Raw genomic sequence first — 16,145 nt, 5'->3', positions numbered from 1 at the left:
GTCTTAAATGTTGGACCACCAGGGAAGCCCTATTTTTTTTTAGTAACTTTAAATGAAGTATAAGCTTTAAAATTTATGTACACCTGAAACTAATATACTGTTTAGTTGCTAAGTAGTGTCCGACTCTTTTTCATTCCTGTGGACTATAGCTGGCCAGCTCCTCTGTCCATGGGGTTTCCCAGGCAAGAATACTGAAGTGGGTTGCCAGGCCCTCCTCCAGGGGACCTTCCCGACCCAGGGATCGAACCCAGGTCTCCTGCTTTGCAGATGGATTCTTTTACCTCTGAGCCACCAGGGAAGCCCTAAATCAACTATACTTCAGTTTTTTTAAAATGAGGCCCGTCACTTTCCCACTGTCACATGATTGGGAAATGAGTTTGTGCCCTTGGGCCACTGAGGAAACCTGGGTAACTTCACTCTCAGATGAAAGTAGTGCAGAGCTGGGTGACCTCAAGTTGACCTATCAGATACTCTTACCTATGACCACCTTTAGCAAAGCTGAAGGTGAGATGCGGAGTATCTGAGAAGGTTGTATCCTCAGATGCATGTTAGTGCTACTGTACACTGGTAGAATGGTTCGAATAAAAAAGATTGACGATGCCAAACGCTGGTGAGCACTGGAGCAGCTGGGACCCTCATGTATTGCTGGTGGAGTTGCAACAGTGCAGCCACTGCAGGAAATACGTTGGCAGTTTCTGCTCGAGTGAAACATGTAATTTCCATGTGACCTACCAATCTTAGATTTTTATGCAAGAGAAAAGAAAAGTTATGTCCTCATAAAATCCACATGAAATGCTAATTAACAGCTTTATTCGGAAGAGCTTCAAATAGGAAACCACCCAAATGTTCATTAACAGACAATATCCATACAATGAAATACTATCCAGTAAGAGAAAGAAAGGAACTGCTAATACACGCAACAAAATGCATGCATCTTAAAAGGATTATGCCAAATGAAAGAAACCAGACACATACTTATATGATGGGCTTCCAAGGTGGCACTAGTGGTAAAGAACCCACCTGCCAATGCAGGAGACATAAGAGATGTGAGCTCCATCCCTGGGTCAGGAAGATCCCCTGGAGGAGGGCATGGCAAGCCATTTCAGTATTCTTACCTGAAGAATCCCATGGACAAAGGACCCTGGCAGGCTACAGTCTACGGGGATGCAAATAGTTGAACACGACTGAAGCAACTTAGCAGCAGCATATAAAATTCTAGGAAAGTCAAAACAATAGTGACAGGAAGCAGATCAAGGGTTGCAGGGGCCAGAGAGGCAGGGAAAGGTTGACTGTATAGTAGGATAGGGAAGTTTTCAATGGGGGGCGGTGGGGGGGGGGAGGTGGAAAAGTCCTAGATCTCGATTGTGAGGGCGGGTATTTGATCATTTTAATTTCCTGAGCTACTCAAACTATGCAGCAAAAATCCATAAAAGTTATTGTGTGTAAACTCTTCCTCCCTAAAGCTAATCAAAAACACATTTTTGTAATGTGTGAGGAACTGTTCAGAGTTGTCCCAATAATGTATTTTTGTTTGTTAATATCTAATATGGTAAACAACCTTCTTACCAATGCAGAAGACAAGAAACACAGGTTCGATCCCTGGGTTGGGAAGATCCCCTAGAAGAGGCCATGACAACCCACTCCACTTTCTTGCCTGGAGAATCCCATGGACAGAGGAGCCTGGTGGGCTACAGTCCATCGAGTCCAAAGAGACGGACATGGCTGAAGAGACTTAGCACTAAGAGGATAATCTGTAATTGAAATTACTATAAATTAAATTTAAATCCATTTTTATTAGGCATGTTCTCTATTCTCTGGGAATTCTAAAAACATTCCAACTGGAAGTCTTCAGCTTCTAAGAGATTAAAAGAAAGCAATAAAGAGCACTGGTTTTGGAAGTTAAAGGGGGTTCAAAGAGTGCCTCTGTTGCTTTTTTAGTTGTAGGACTTTGGAAATTTTGTTTAATCATTCTAAGACTCAGTTTCCTCATCTGTTAAATGGGGACAATAATAGTTCTTGCTTCAGTTAAATGAGATGCCAGTGAGGGAGTGAGGGCAGAGGATGACTGTTGGCTCAGTGTGCATTGATGACCCGTCAGGATTCAAGCAAAGTTTTCAGCACTTACTAAATCCTGACAAATGGAAGCTACTCATTCTACAGACCTGAAAGATGGACTTTAATTTCTATAAGGTTCTTGGTTTAAAGTTTCTGGCATCCAGTAAATATACACCTCCCCTTTGAGCCTCCAGTGATAGTAAAGCCCCCCCACCCACCAAATTATTTAGATATTATTGAAAGACTTGTTATGCTCTTGGCAGATGAGAAAGCAGAGTGAGGGATTGAGTCACCTTCCCACTAAGCATCACTTCTCTGATACCTGGAGCCATTCTCAGCTCCCCTGAGATTCAGGCCATGAAAGCAGATATGGGTTTAAACAGCATCTGGAAGGACTTTATTTTAGCTGTGAAATCCTAGTAACATGTGGCAGCAAATCTTGGAGATGTTGATCCACAGAGTAGATATTGATTATCTAATGTGCCTGAAGTGGTTTAATTAAGACGTCTTCTCCCGCACCTCCAAACATGAGCACTGTTTACTGATGTATCCTCAGAGCAGCACCCCACACATAGTAGGTGCTTTGCCTCTTGCATCATTTCTGGATCCACCTACTTCCTTCATTCCAGGCTGCCACCCTCTCCCATCCATGCCACCACCACCTCTCACTGGGACCACATCAGAGCCTGCTCACGTCTGATTGCAGCGTCCCATGCATAAAGTTATCCAATGGCATCCATTCTTATTAGGATAAAAACCAGGAAGAGCTGACTCCAGCTCTTTTCTCCTGTCCCTACCTCCTGCTCTATCTGCTCTCTGCCTTCCAGCCACACTGGCCTTATGTCATTTCATTCCCTCTAACTCCCTTGGTCTCTTGAACCCCAGGAACTTTGCACAAATATTCCTTCTGTTAGGATGTTTCTCTCCCATGCCCACAGCCCTCCTCTACGCACTCCTTCCCAGATCCATCCTGTGTCAGCCTGAGTCTTCTGAGAGGCTGACCCCAGGACAGGATTAGATATGCAAGAGTTTTATTGGGGGACATGCCTGTGAAGGAGAGAGACAGAGGGTGCAGGACAAGGCAGGGAGAGTCTCGGGTCCTGATGCATCTCTGCTACCTCTGAATGGAGGGATGAAAGGAAGAATGAGTTAGGAAGAGCCTCCAGTGGCTGCCTGGTTTTGAGAGGACTCAGGGAGTCCCCAGCAGAGCATGAAGTCTCAGGAACTCACCTCCTTCTATTTTGTAGCTTCACCAAGGATGATCTCCACTCTCCACCTCATGGGTTCAAAGTGGCTGCTCTAGTTCCAGCCAGTATGTCCCTCATCCCAGCCAGAAGGAAGGATAAAGAGAAAGGAAAAACATGCAAAGAGTACACACTAGCTACCACTCAAGGGAGCTCTCAGAAGCTGCCATAAGACATTTCTATATCCTCAAAAGCCAAAACTTGGTCCCAGGGCCACATCTAGCTGCAAAGGAGGCTTAGAAGTGTCACCTTTACTCCGTGGTGTCATTTGTCCAGCTATAAATTTGGGTTCTGTTCCTATGGAAGAAGAAGAAAACTGATGTGGGGTAGGGACACCCAGCCATCTCCACCACAAGGCGAATTTCCCTCCATACATGTTGACCTTTGGAAATGACACCACAGAAAGCAAAAATCTGTTTCTTTTGAAGTACCTGCCCTTCTGCTTCATGACCTGCAGCACATATACAGAATCCCACTGACCTAACCCCTTTGATTTGACATCAATAACCTTGGTGATAGAGGCTTTCCCCAGGCCACCGGCCTGGGCACTGTCCCTGTGTGGCAGCCAGGAGGAGGGTGCCACCTTTTCCAGTCCCAAGGCCACCATTCTGGAGGGTCTTCCCTTTGTCTCACCTTGTTTCTCTTCTCAACAAGATGGTACAGAGCCCTTCTGTGCTCAGCTCAGATGCAACTGTTACAGGGAAGAACAAAATCTGACTACAAGTTGGATCTGTTTCTTTTACTTAAACCTTTGCTTCCCGTTGCTTTTCTTCACTAAAAGGACACTATCTATATAGAATGGTCTGCCTCAGGGAACCTTGCCCCTCTGTCCAAATGTTAAACCAGAGTGCCTTTGTTCAGAGAAACATCCTGACCGTGTCCACCTATGAATGGCTGCAAAAAGAAGAAATTAACACACCCCTGTCCTGAAGTTTCCCTGGTGGCTCGGGCGATAAAGAATCCACCTGCAATGAGGAAGACTGGTTCCATCCCTAGGTTGGGAAGATCCCCTGGAGGAAGACATGGCAACCCATTTCAGTATTCTTGCCTAGAGAATACCATGGACAGAGGAACCTGACGGGCTGTAGTCCATGGGATCGCAAAGAGTCAGACACGACTGAGTGACTGAACATGCACCGCCCTGAGGCTGGCCATTCCAGGAGCTTTTGTAAGATTTAGCACCTTTTTACTTTACTTCCTCACCTCCTCCCCTCTCTGCTCTATAAAAGAAACTGGCTCAGGAAAATCAAACAGGGACTCTTTATCAACCTGGGGGTGGGGGGGAGGCAGATGGGAGGGAGGTTCAAAAGGGAAGGGATATATGTAGTCAGTTCAGTCAGTTCAGTCACTCAGTCATGTCTAACTATATGTGACCCCATGGGCTGCAGCACACCAGGCCTCCCTGTCCATCAGCAACTCCTGGAGTTTACTCAAACTCATGTCCATTGAGTCGGTGATGCCATCCAACCATATCATCCTCTGTCGTCCCTTCTCCTCCTGCCTTCAATCTTTCCCAGGATCAGGGTCTTTTCAAATGTCAGTTCTTCAGATCAGGTGGCCAAAGTATTGGAGTTTCAGCTTCAGCATCAGTCCTTGGAATGAACATTCAGTACTGATTTCCTTTAGGATGGATTGGTTGGATCTCCTTGCAGTCCAAGTGACTCTCAAGAGTCTTCTCCAACACCACAGTTCAAAAGCATCAATTCTTCGGCGCTCAGCCTTCTTCACAGTCCAACTCTCACATCCATACATGACCACTGGAAAAACCATAGCCTTGACTAGATGGACCTTTGTTGGCAAAGTAATGTCTCTGCTTTTTAATATGCTGCCTAGGTTGGTCATAAATTTTCTTCCAAGGAGCAAGTGTCTTTTAATTTCATGACTGCAGTCAGCATCTGCAGTGATTTTGGAGCTCCAAAAAATAAAGTCTGTTACTGTTTCCACTGTTGCCTCATCTATTTGCCATGAAGTGATGGGACCAGATGACATGATCTTAGTTTTCTGAATGTTGAGCTTTAAGCCAACTTTTTCACTCTCCTCTTTCACTTTCATGAAGAGCCTCTTTAGTTCTTCTTTGCTTTCTGCCATAAGGGTTGTGTCATCTGCATATCTGAAGTTGTTGGTATTTCTCCCGGCAATCTTGATTCCAGCTTGTATTTCATCCAGCCCAGTGTTTCTCATGATGTACTCTGCGTATAAGTTAAATAAGCAGGGTGACAATATACAGCCTTGACGAACTCCTTTTCCTATTTGGAACCAGTCTGTTGTTCCATGTCCAGTTCTAACTGTTGCTTCCTGACCTGCATACAAGTTTCTCAAGAGGCAGGTCAGGTGGTCTGGTATTCCCATCTCTTTCAGAATTTTTCACAGCTTGTGGTGATCCACACAGTCAAAGGCTTTGGCGTAGTCAATAAAGCAGAAATAGATGTTTTTCTGGAACTCTCTTGCTTTTTTGATGATCCAAAAGATGTTGGCAATTTGATCTCTGGTTCCTCTACCTTTTTTAAAACCAGCTTGAACATCTAGAAGTTCACGGTTCACATACCGTTGAAGCCTGGCTTGAAGAATTTTGAGCATTACTTTACTAGCATGTGAGATGAGTGCAATTGTGAGATAGTTTGAGCATTCTTTGGCATTGCCTTTCTTTGGGATTGGGATAAAAACTGACCTTTTCCAGTCCTGTTGCCACTGCTGAATTTTCCAGATTTACTGGCATATTGAGTGCAGCACTTTGACAACATCATCTTTTAGGATTTGAAATAGTTCAGCTGGAATTCCATCACCTCCACTAGCTTTGTTTGTAGTGATGCTTCCTAAGGCCCACTTGACTTCGCATTCCAGGATATCTGGCTCTAGGTGAGTGATCATACTATCATGATTATCTGGGTCATGAAGATCTTTTTTGTATAGTTCTTCTGTGTATTCTTGCCACCTCTTCATCTACGGTTGATTCATACTGAGGTTTGACAGCAAACAACAAAATTCTGTAAAGCAATTATTCTTCAATTTAAAAAAAAATAAATTTTTTTAAAAAAGAAACTGGCAACCAGATCCCAATAAGATCATTTTTTCTGAAACACTAGTCCGCCATCTTCTCCGATAAAGTCACTATACTTTGCTTCAACACCTCGTGTCCTGACTTACCTGCCTGTTGTGCGGTGAGCAGAGCGAGCTTGGACTCGGTAACACAACCACAATGCCGGGCCACCTTTCCCAGTCCAAGTGAGTGGAAATGCAATGAGTGTCCACGTCACTGCTGTTTGTGGAAGCAGGAAGCCAGACAATGGAGGTAGGGGGAATTCTCGAAACTCTAAATAGCATCACGGTACATCTTCTGTGTCGTCCACACAGACAGGGAGTTTGGGTCATCTGATGGGAACAGCTGACTCCTTGGAAAAGACCCTGATGCTGGGAAAGATTGAGGGCACAAGAAGAAGAGGGCATCAGAAGATGAGAAGGCTGGATGGTATCGATATGAGTTTGAGTAAACTCCTGGAAATGGTGAAGGACAAGGAGGCCTGGCATGCTTCCGTCCATGGGATCGCAAAGTCAGACACGACTGCATGATGGAACAACAACAGCAACATCTTCCGTATCATCCACACAGACAGTGGCTTTAGCAGCAGAAGAGAGTAACTGGGTGATTTCAGCTCCTTGCATTTTCGGGGACCTGGGGGAGATGGACCACAGAAAGGGGTAGCACAAGAGGTAAAGTATTATGTGCGAGGATCTAGCATCCTTTCCATGCAGGCAGTAGCCACGTTTGTTCACGGCCAACCAGTCAGAGAAGGAGGATGATTTATTACGAGCTGTTGCAGAATATATTATGCATGGTGGAGGCATGGGAAGGTCTTTGATATGTATCTGAAAGAGCTTCAAACCCATAAAAGATAAATTTTGTATGAAGAGTGTCACTGAGAGGCCGGGAAGAATCTCCAACACATCTTCATATCACAGGGAATAATGAAGGGCCCTCTCCTCACACAATCCGGGCATTAATTTCACTTAAAGAGGCCGCCATTAGCATACTGACGCACGGGCTTCACTTTGTAGCCACTGTGCTGTTGGGAAACACAACCAAAGACCATGGTCAAGGCCTCCATCTGCCATCAGGGCCCGGGTATGTGTTCTGTCAGTTGCTTCCCCTCGAAATGCTAGTCTGATCTCTGCTTCCTTCCTTCGAATCCTCCAAAAACCACCATCTTAGTGCAGTGAACTGCCTACTTTTGCTTTTCTCTTAACCCTCAGCTTCCGGGTAATTCCCAAGGCTTTGTGGAACACAGCATCCCCCAAGCCTTGGGCCTCGGTACCTTTCTTTCCACTTGCACCTTGTCCCTTGGTTTATTCAAGAACCCATCCTCTGTGGTAGCTGCCAGTTGGGACCTTAAGGTCTGTCCCCTTCATCCTGTTTTCCCTCTCTGGCCAGGCTTTAGGGGAGCAGGTAAGCGGCTCACAGCAGTCTGGCACACAACCAGTTACCGGGCAGGCAACATAATATTTGTCGAGAACGCCTCTTGTTCTTGAATTATGGTTTCCTGCCTCAGGCTGCTGCCACTGTTTGAATTGGGCTGCACCTAATTATGGTTTTGTTTGCTTTAATAAAGAGACGTCCAAGCGTGCAGCGAGTGGCACACAAAACAATAATAACAATAATAACAGCAAAGTGTCTCTCTAAACATCTGCAATTAAGACATTCATTGTTAATTGCATTAATTAACCTCCCCCATGAAGCAGCTGGTGAGGTTTCCACCACAAGGAGATGAGAAAGACGATTCCCAGAAGCGCCTGATGAGCAGCTGGAGAGAACCCGGCCCCAGGTTCCAGCAGACTTAGGATGCAGGCACATTTCCACTGAGCAGCTGCCACCCAGGTGGGACCAAGGGACCAAGCCACCCTCCTGCAGGACGAGAGGAGCACACAGCCAATGCCACCATAAACCTCGGAAGGCTGAGGGATGGTAACGCTTACAGAGAGGCGGTCACAGCGACAACTGTTAACAACGAGACACTTGGATTTAGCCCAGCTCTCAATTCTTAGTTGGAGAATTTAGTCCAGTTCTCCTACACTGATACTTTGGTTAACGCTAAGTGCGTTCCATTCCATCCAAGCAGGAGAACCCACAGAGCAACCGCTCTGCGATCACCCAAGGGTGTCTTGTGCTGGCAGAACAGAAGAACTTGCTGGAATCCTTATCCTAAATATTTGCGCTCGTTTCCCAGGAAGGTAATGTGATTTTCAGCTGCCCAGTAGGGTAACGTGATTTTCAGCTGAAGCTGAAACTCCAATACTTTGGCCACCTGATGCAAAAAGCCAACTCACTGGAAAAGACCCTGATGCTGGGAAAGATTGAAGGCAGGAGGAGAGGGGGACAACAGAAGATGAGGTTGTTGGATGGCATCACCAACTCAATGGACATGAGTTTGAGCAAGCTCTGGGAGAGATGGTAGAGGATAGGGAAGCCTGACGTGCTGCAGTCCATGGAGTCTCAAAGAGTCGTTCACGACTGAGTGACTGAACAACATCATTATTTTAACGTTTTGCAGAGATTCACAAATACTATCTCATCCTCACAAGTCCTGGAGACTCCAGGGGCAGTGTGATTGTCCTGTTCTGCTAATGAGATAAAAGAAAGCATTCACCCTTCCATAGCTGAAGTAACTCAGAGCTGGGATCAGGTTCCTGGTCTCTGGCCCATGCCCTGAAGTGTAAGGCCACTGGCTCCAAATTAAAAAAAAAAAAAAAAGAAAATGAAGTAATATGAGTGAGCCTTTTTTTCCTACCCAAGGAGCTAGATTTCCAGATTTATCAAAATTTTTCTTTAATCTGAACTGACAGCTACTATAATAATTCTCCAATTCTGATACCTTGGTTGACACGAAGTGCATTCCATTACAAATACTGATGAAGAATATAAAGCATGAAATTTCATGTATTCAGTCCACAAATATTGGTTATGCCTCATTACCTAAGGGCATCACCTGGCGGACATGATCTCCCTCCAAGCTGTTCATCACATCAACGATGATCTCATGATGTGCTCCTGTTTCTCTCTGCCACCAACAGGAGGCCCTCACTCTGCTGAGCTCCTCTGGCTGTCCTCTCGCCACGAGAGGCAAGAGGACATAATATAAGGTGAGAGGACATAAATGTCTGTCAGACATTGTCCTAGGTGCTAGAGATAACACAAAAGGAAAAAGATGTGATCACGAAGCTCACGTGAGGAATAGTACATTCATCTCAAGGGAATGTGGACAGTGACTCTGTGTCTGAAAGAAGAGGCCCGTGTGCTTATGAGACAGATCAGATCCGGGAGGTGTGTCCACAGGCAAGATGCGCACGTGAAGGAGGAGGGCTGGGGGGCCCAGGGTGATGGGAGAGAGGACGGAGGTCCGTGGTGAGAAGGATCAAAGAGGGCCAGTGAAGATGGAGTGGTGTGAGGTGGGTGGGAGGGGTGGGTGGGCATCCGGCTCTTGCCTTCCCCACAGTAACTGAAAGCGGGGGGTCTCCAGTGAAGAGTCCAGGCAGGGACGCCCCAGGACCAGGTGAGGGGCTGCTGGGTGGAGACCATGGCGAGAGGACAGCCAAAGGAGCTCAGCAGAGTGAGGACCTCCCGTTGGCGGCAGAGAGAAACAGGAGTGCATCATGAGATCATTGTTGATGTGATGAACAGCTTGGAGCTAGGTCAGGTCTGACAGGTTATGCCCTCAGGTAATGCCTTTGTGTACCAGGGACCCCGGAGGAGGCCCAGGGCAAGGAGGACACACCCTGAGCTTGCTTGGAACATGAAGACTGGGTGTTTCTGCACATACCAAGAGGAGAGGCTGAGCTGGGTATGTGGGTCCAGAGCTGGAGGAGAGACGCCAGCCAGCCTGTGGACCTGAGAGCCGCACCTGTGCATATGGAACGTGAAGTCATGGCAGTGGGTGAGACCAGCTACAGAGCAAGGAGGCGCGAGAAGATAGGTGGGCTCCGGGCTGAGCCGGGAGCAGCTCCACCATTTCATTCTGGAGGAGAAGGCGCTGATCTCCCAGGACAGAAAGGATGGCAGCAGGGGGACAGGAAGCAGCCCAAGAGAGTGGACAGCCCTGCAGGTCAGGGAGGATAGGGTGCAGGGGAGGCGGGTCAGGCACAGGGGCCAGGAGGGAAGAGACTGATGTTGAAGCCCACAGAGGACTGGAGGAAGTGAGGCTGGAAAACATCTTCAGGCTTTGGGGCTCGAAGGTTGCTGGCCACTGATGGAGGAAGGGGTCAGGAAGGAGCCAGGTGGAAGCCAGGAGATCAAGGAGACAAGGAAGGGAGACAGAGCATCTGGAGGTCTGGTCAAAAACAAGGACATGAGCAGCAGTGATGGAAGGAGATTTTGTGGGACTGAAGGCATCAGGTGTGATTTTTTTTTTTTTTTTTTGGAGTAGAGTTGATTTACAATGTTGTTAGTTTCAGGTGTATGGCAAAGTGATTCAGGCATTTATATTCATTTTCGGATTCTTTTCCCTTATAGGTTATTACAAGATATTGAGTATAGCTCCCTGTAGAACCTCGTTGTTTACTTTATGCCTAGCACAGTATATCTTTTCATCCCAAATTCCTAATTTATCCCTCCCCGTTTTCCCTGTAGTGACCACAAGTTTATTTTCTGTGAATCGTGTCCCCTGCTTTGGAAGGCGAATTCTTAACCACTGGACCACCAGAGAAGTCCTGAGATGTATTTAAAGGGGGAAAAAAAAAAAACAAAACAGGGATGGGTGTGTGGCTAGAGGAACGCACAGGAGAGCATGTGACAAAGCAAGCACAGCAGAGACCAAGCAACAGAAACAGGCTACTGGTGCTAAGTTGCATCAGTTGTGTCCGACTCTGTGCGACCCCATAGACGGCAGCCCACCAGGCTCCCCCGTCCCTGAGATTTTCCAGGCAAGAACCCTGGAGTGGGTTGCCATTTCCTTCTCCAATGCATGAAAGTGAAAAGTGAAAGTGAAGTCACTCAGTCGTGTCCGACTCTTGGCGACCCCATGGACTGCAGCCTACCAGGCTCCTCCGTCCATGGGATTTTCCAGGCAAGAGTGCTGGAGTGGGGTGCCATTGCCTTCTCCAAGAAACAGACTAGTCAAAGGCAAAAGAAAGCAAATTTCTCAAGGAAGTATGAAGAGATGGGGTTGGTAAAGGGATCTGGCTAAAGAGTTTATAGAAACCAGAGAAAAAGGAAAATAAATCTCCCCACCCAGGTTTTATTCATCAAGTAATGGAGCCAAAGTGGCTCGTCATACAACACCATGAAGGAGCAGGTTTTTCTCACTCAGGCCATAAATTTGCAACCATGCCCATGATTTTGGGGGCACTTCCCAAGTGGCGCTAGTGGTAAAGAATCCGCCTGCCAATGCAGGGGACTCAAGAGACGTGGATTCAATCTCTGGGTCATGAAGATCCCCTGAAGTAGGAAATGGCAACCCACTCCATGATTCTTGCCTGGAAAATTTCAGGGACAGAGGAGCCTGGCGGGCTTCAGTCCATGGGGCCTCAAAGTATTGGACACTGAGCAACGGAGCACACACATGCCCGTGATTTAAGGCAAATCTTATAAGGGAGATTAGAACAGGCACTACACAGGCTGAAGCACTCTGTTTCCTGTCAGACGCTCCATCAGCCTGACCCCTCCGCTGCCTGTCTCAGCACTGAGGAGAGCTGAGGCCACCCTTTCTCCACGGTCAACCCACCATCTCCCAGGCCTCTGGGAGCACGAGCTTGGGGGGTCAACAGACTGGGGCTCCCCCCGGCGAGATCTGTCTAGTTCACTAACAAGGTTGAATACGTGAGGTCCCTCCTATATACAATGTCTAGGTCCACCCCTGGTGCAGAGAAAGTACAAAGCCCAGATTGTTGTTTTCTGAAAATGTGAAGTCTAAGGACATTTCACGCACGCGTAGGCACTGTCTTCATTCGAAGGATACTTTATAATGTTCAAAAAAGCAGTGGTGCTTCTGTTTTGAAATCGCTTTTGCTCTTGGCTCACATCTCCAGCTGCATAAAGAGCATCCTCTCTGGTGTCCCCGAGGCCTCCGGTCATGTTCCCCATCCACATAAAAGCCCGTTCGAGAATCATTACGGCTTTCAGATGGGCAGCTCGTAGCTCGTGAAGGTCCCGAGGCAGTGACAGAGAAGCGCCCCGGAGCCTTGCTTTCTTCCTCGGGCCAAAGATCCGCCTGTTGTAATTAGCAAGACTGGCCTCAGACCGGCTGGGTCTACAGCCACAAGACCAAACGAAGCCCTTCAACATTCTGCACGGAAAAAGCCTCTCTCTGATTTTCTGCCCCCACGTCTGAAAAGCCACCTTGGATGAGATCCATGGAAAACTCCAATTCATTAGCGATTTCAACAGAAAAAGAAAATCTCAAAAGGCTTGTTGACAGCCACGGTAGCCATGGTGTAACCTTATCCTTATCTTTCATTACACTGCTTTTATTAGGACAAGAAAAAAGGCGTTTGTTTTCATGGTCATAACCCCAGAGGATGCTTATACACAAGGAGGACAAGATGAAAAAAAAAAAACACACTCATTGGAGGGACCCCAGCTACACTTGAAAGTGTTAGGGAAATCTTCACCTCCATGGAGAAGTCACGCTTTCCTCATTATTGGTACAAGCCAGTTTTCAGGAGCTACTGGCTAGGTTCATGCAGGGCCAGGTGTAAAAGTCATTGAATTAATGTGTACAAACCTCTGTGATACCTCACTCAAGGTAAAGGTTTAACTTCCTACAGCTCAACTCTGCTCCCAGCACAGACACAGATTCACACCCTCCTCCAGTGTCAGTCCTTCTTCAAAGCAGAAGCATCTGCCGATACGGTCGACGAGTCCAAGCAACCCCAGCCCGCTGAGCAGGCCGGGATGGGCAGGTGGATGCCCTGGGCTTGTCGCCAGCCTCTCACCTACATCCGAGGTGACAGCGCGCCTGGGAACACAGCAGACTGGTGCCCAGATGACTCCCGCTTCATTTGGCTTCAGCAATGTTTTCTGTTCTGTTTTTAATTAATTGCCTAGATTTTAAAATTCTGATGTTTTCAGATAAATATCTGGATTTCCTGCTTTCTCATGAAAAATCGAGAGCTCTGACAAAATAGAGCACCTAGGCCAGCACCAAGAGATGCCCTGGGGAGCATAGCCCCCATAACCTTCATCAGCCCTTCCCAAACCTAGCCCCACATAAACATGAGGTCTCAGCCTGGAGCCCCAGCCCCTCTCCAAGCAGAAACAGTGGAGCCCCACTCCCCCACACTGGGCTTACAGTCCCAGAATAAGAAGTAGATGTAGGGGGAGCCATGTCCCCCTGCAGACAAGGCCATGTGAGTCTCACCAGACCTCACATGGCCCGTCTGGCCCCTGGGGGCATTCACTTTGAAGACCCAGGACCCAGGGGAATGGACAAACTGGCAATGACATCAAAATACCCTGCTTCATTACTGGCATATTTGGCTACTCGCTCACATTATTTGAAATCTCTCAGAACAGCAGAAAAGGGAAGTCTCTCAAAGTGCCTGTTCCCGGCTGAGGTCAGTCAGGCCCCTTCCCATGCATCATCCTGAAACAAGCGTCCTCCTGTGCTCTGGTTCGTGCCACCTGCCTTCAAATGCAGTGCTTTTGGTGGGTGAGCTCAGCATTTAAACGGGCCCCCAAGCACAGTGCTGAAGGGCTACCTTGAGTCCAGAGCACAGGAAGGCTGGGCCATGTCTTCCAGAGACAATGCATGTTAGATAATCTTCCTTTGGTCGAGAGTGATGGTGCTGTTGGTCATGAGTTTAATGTTAAGGAATTGGCATATATTAAATAAAGCATCTTTAAACAGAAACACGCACCAAAGGTGGTTGTGTATTGGTCAGTTCATGAAACGTTGTGACCAGAGGTTCCTGAAACCTTAACCCAATGTTCCCCCACCCCCAGGAGCAAAGGTTCAGTGATCACGCCCACCTTACAGAGTCTATTGTCCATCAAGGCAGCCACTGAGGGCCCACCAGTGAAAAGTTTAGGGCAGGAGTGATTTCTCTGTATCCAGGGGGCCAAGTTGTGGCCATTTCAAGGAAGACTATGGGCCCTGGGCCCGGCATGGAGGTGCCCCCGGTCCCAACGTGGGAATCAACCTTGAGGCTACCTTGCCTTTTAAGGGCCCGCTTTGCCCTACGCTGCACATGCTGGACCCATTTCACTGTGTCTGGGTCCTTGTATGGGATCCACTTGGAAGAAAGAGACGGGTCACATAGACGAGGAGCCGACAGCTGACAACACGGAGGTGCTAACGTGGAGATCTATGGGAAACGCCATTGGCCCTAAGCTCTTCTTGGCAATTTTATGAGTGATTTCACATCGGAGAAGGCGACGGCACCCCACTCCAGTACTCTGGCCTGGAAAATCCCATGGACGGAGGAGCCTGGTAGGCTGCAGCCCATGGGGTTGTGAAGAGTCAGACACGACTGAGCGACTTCACTTTCACTTTCACATTGTTTTAAGCTTTGTGCTGAAAGTAGCATTTTATTAAATATATGCATATCTTGCTATTTCACGTTCACTGTAATTCAGATGTGTGGAATCTGCCACCATGGAGCTAGGTGACCGAGAGCCTCTAGTCCTCCCGTTGAAAAAGCAAGTGAAGCCAGGACCACCCATGGCTCCTGAGTCCTCCTACTAGAGGTCAAATTTGGGTGCCACCATGGACTTCACTCAGCCTGTTTCTCCAGCACTGCAAGAGGAGGACACGGCCACTTCAGAGGGAGGTCATAGAGAGTGAATGACATGGTCCAAGATGCCTGAGGGGGTCTCTGGGGAAAGTTTTCAAACTGCAATAATTATATTCTCAGTAACCCCTAGGAAAACTGTCTGTGACCCAAGATAAATCCTGACTATGGTGCACCTTCCAGGCAGCAGGAAGCCGGGTGAACACCAGCTTCCACTTAGTCTCTCTTCCCTCACTTCTACCTCTTCTTAGGAGAAAAGATGCAAATGCCGGGCTTCCTGCCGTTTGCTGTGCTGTGCTCTGCTCAGTCGCTCAGTCATGTCTGACTCTTTGCGACCCTACGGACTGTAGCCCACTAGGCTCCTCTGTCCATGGGATTCTCTAGGCAAGAGTACTGGAGTGGGGTGCCATGCCCTCCTTCAGGGGATCTTCCCAACCCAGGGATTGAACCCATGGCTCTTTCATCTGCATTGGCAGGCGGATTCTTTACCACTGGAGCCACACTGAGGAAGCTTAAGATTGGAGAGCTTGAATAGTTTCAGGAGGTTCCAGGCTCCTGGAACTGGGTGGCCCCCAGTTTCCCAGGACCTGGCCCTGGGCTGATTTAAGGCAGGGAACGAGGGCAGGGTGTGTGTTAGCTGGGGTGTGGGCTCAAGGCCGGTTGGCCTATGCTCACAGGGCAGTGGTTTGTTCTCTCTAGGAATTACTAGCCCTGGGAGAGGCAGACTGTCCAAGATCAAGGCCCCAAATGCCAGACCAACAAGAATACAGAAAATAAGAAAGGTAGTCCAATACACATGTTATTTTTGTCTTGTTAACCACTTGGGATCTGCTGAGATCTGATGGTCGAATTTTCAAGTGAAAAAAAGAGTCTGCGAGATGTTTCCACCAGCGGTAAGAACACATGTGCTTCAGACACCAGGCTGCATTCTGGGGTTATGAAGATAGATGGGGAAAGGGAGGAGGGAAAAGGGCCCAGGCTGCAAACAGAAGTGGCAAGTACCCACAAGACAGAGAGGGAGCACGTGCAGAGGGGCTCCCGGGCTGCCACACCCAGGCTGGGCTTGCTGAAGGCATGACAGGAAGGGGACAGGGGCCGAGGATATGAAGCCAGGCGAGTGCGGGACGTGAC

The sequence above is a fragment of the Bos taurus genome, chromosome 13 (assembly GCF_002263795.3).
Source record: "Bos taurus isolate L1 Dominette 01449 registration number 42190680 breed Hereford chromosome 13, ARS-UCD2.0, whole genome shotgun sequence".
In the NCBI taxonomy this organism is placed as follows: Eukaryota; Metazoa; Chordata; class Mammalia; order Artiodactyla; family Bovidae; genus Bos; species Bos taurus.
This window is presented reverse-complemented; position numbering follows the sequence as displayed.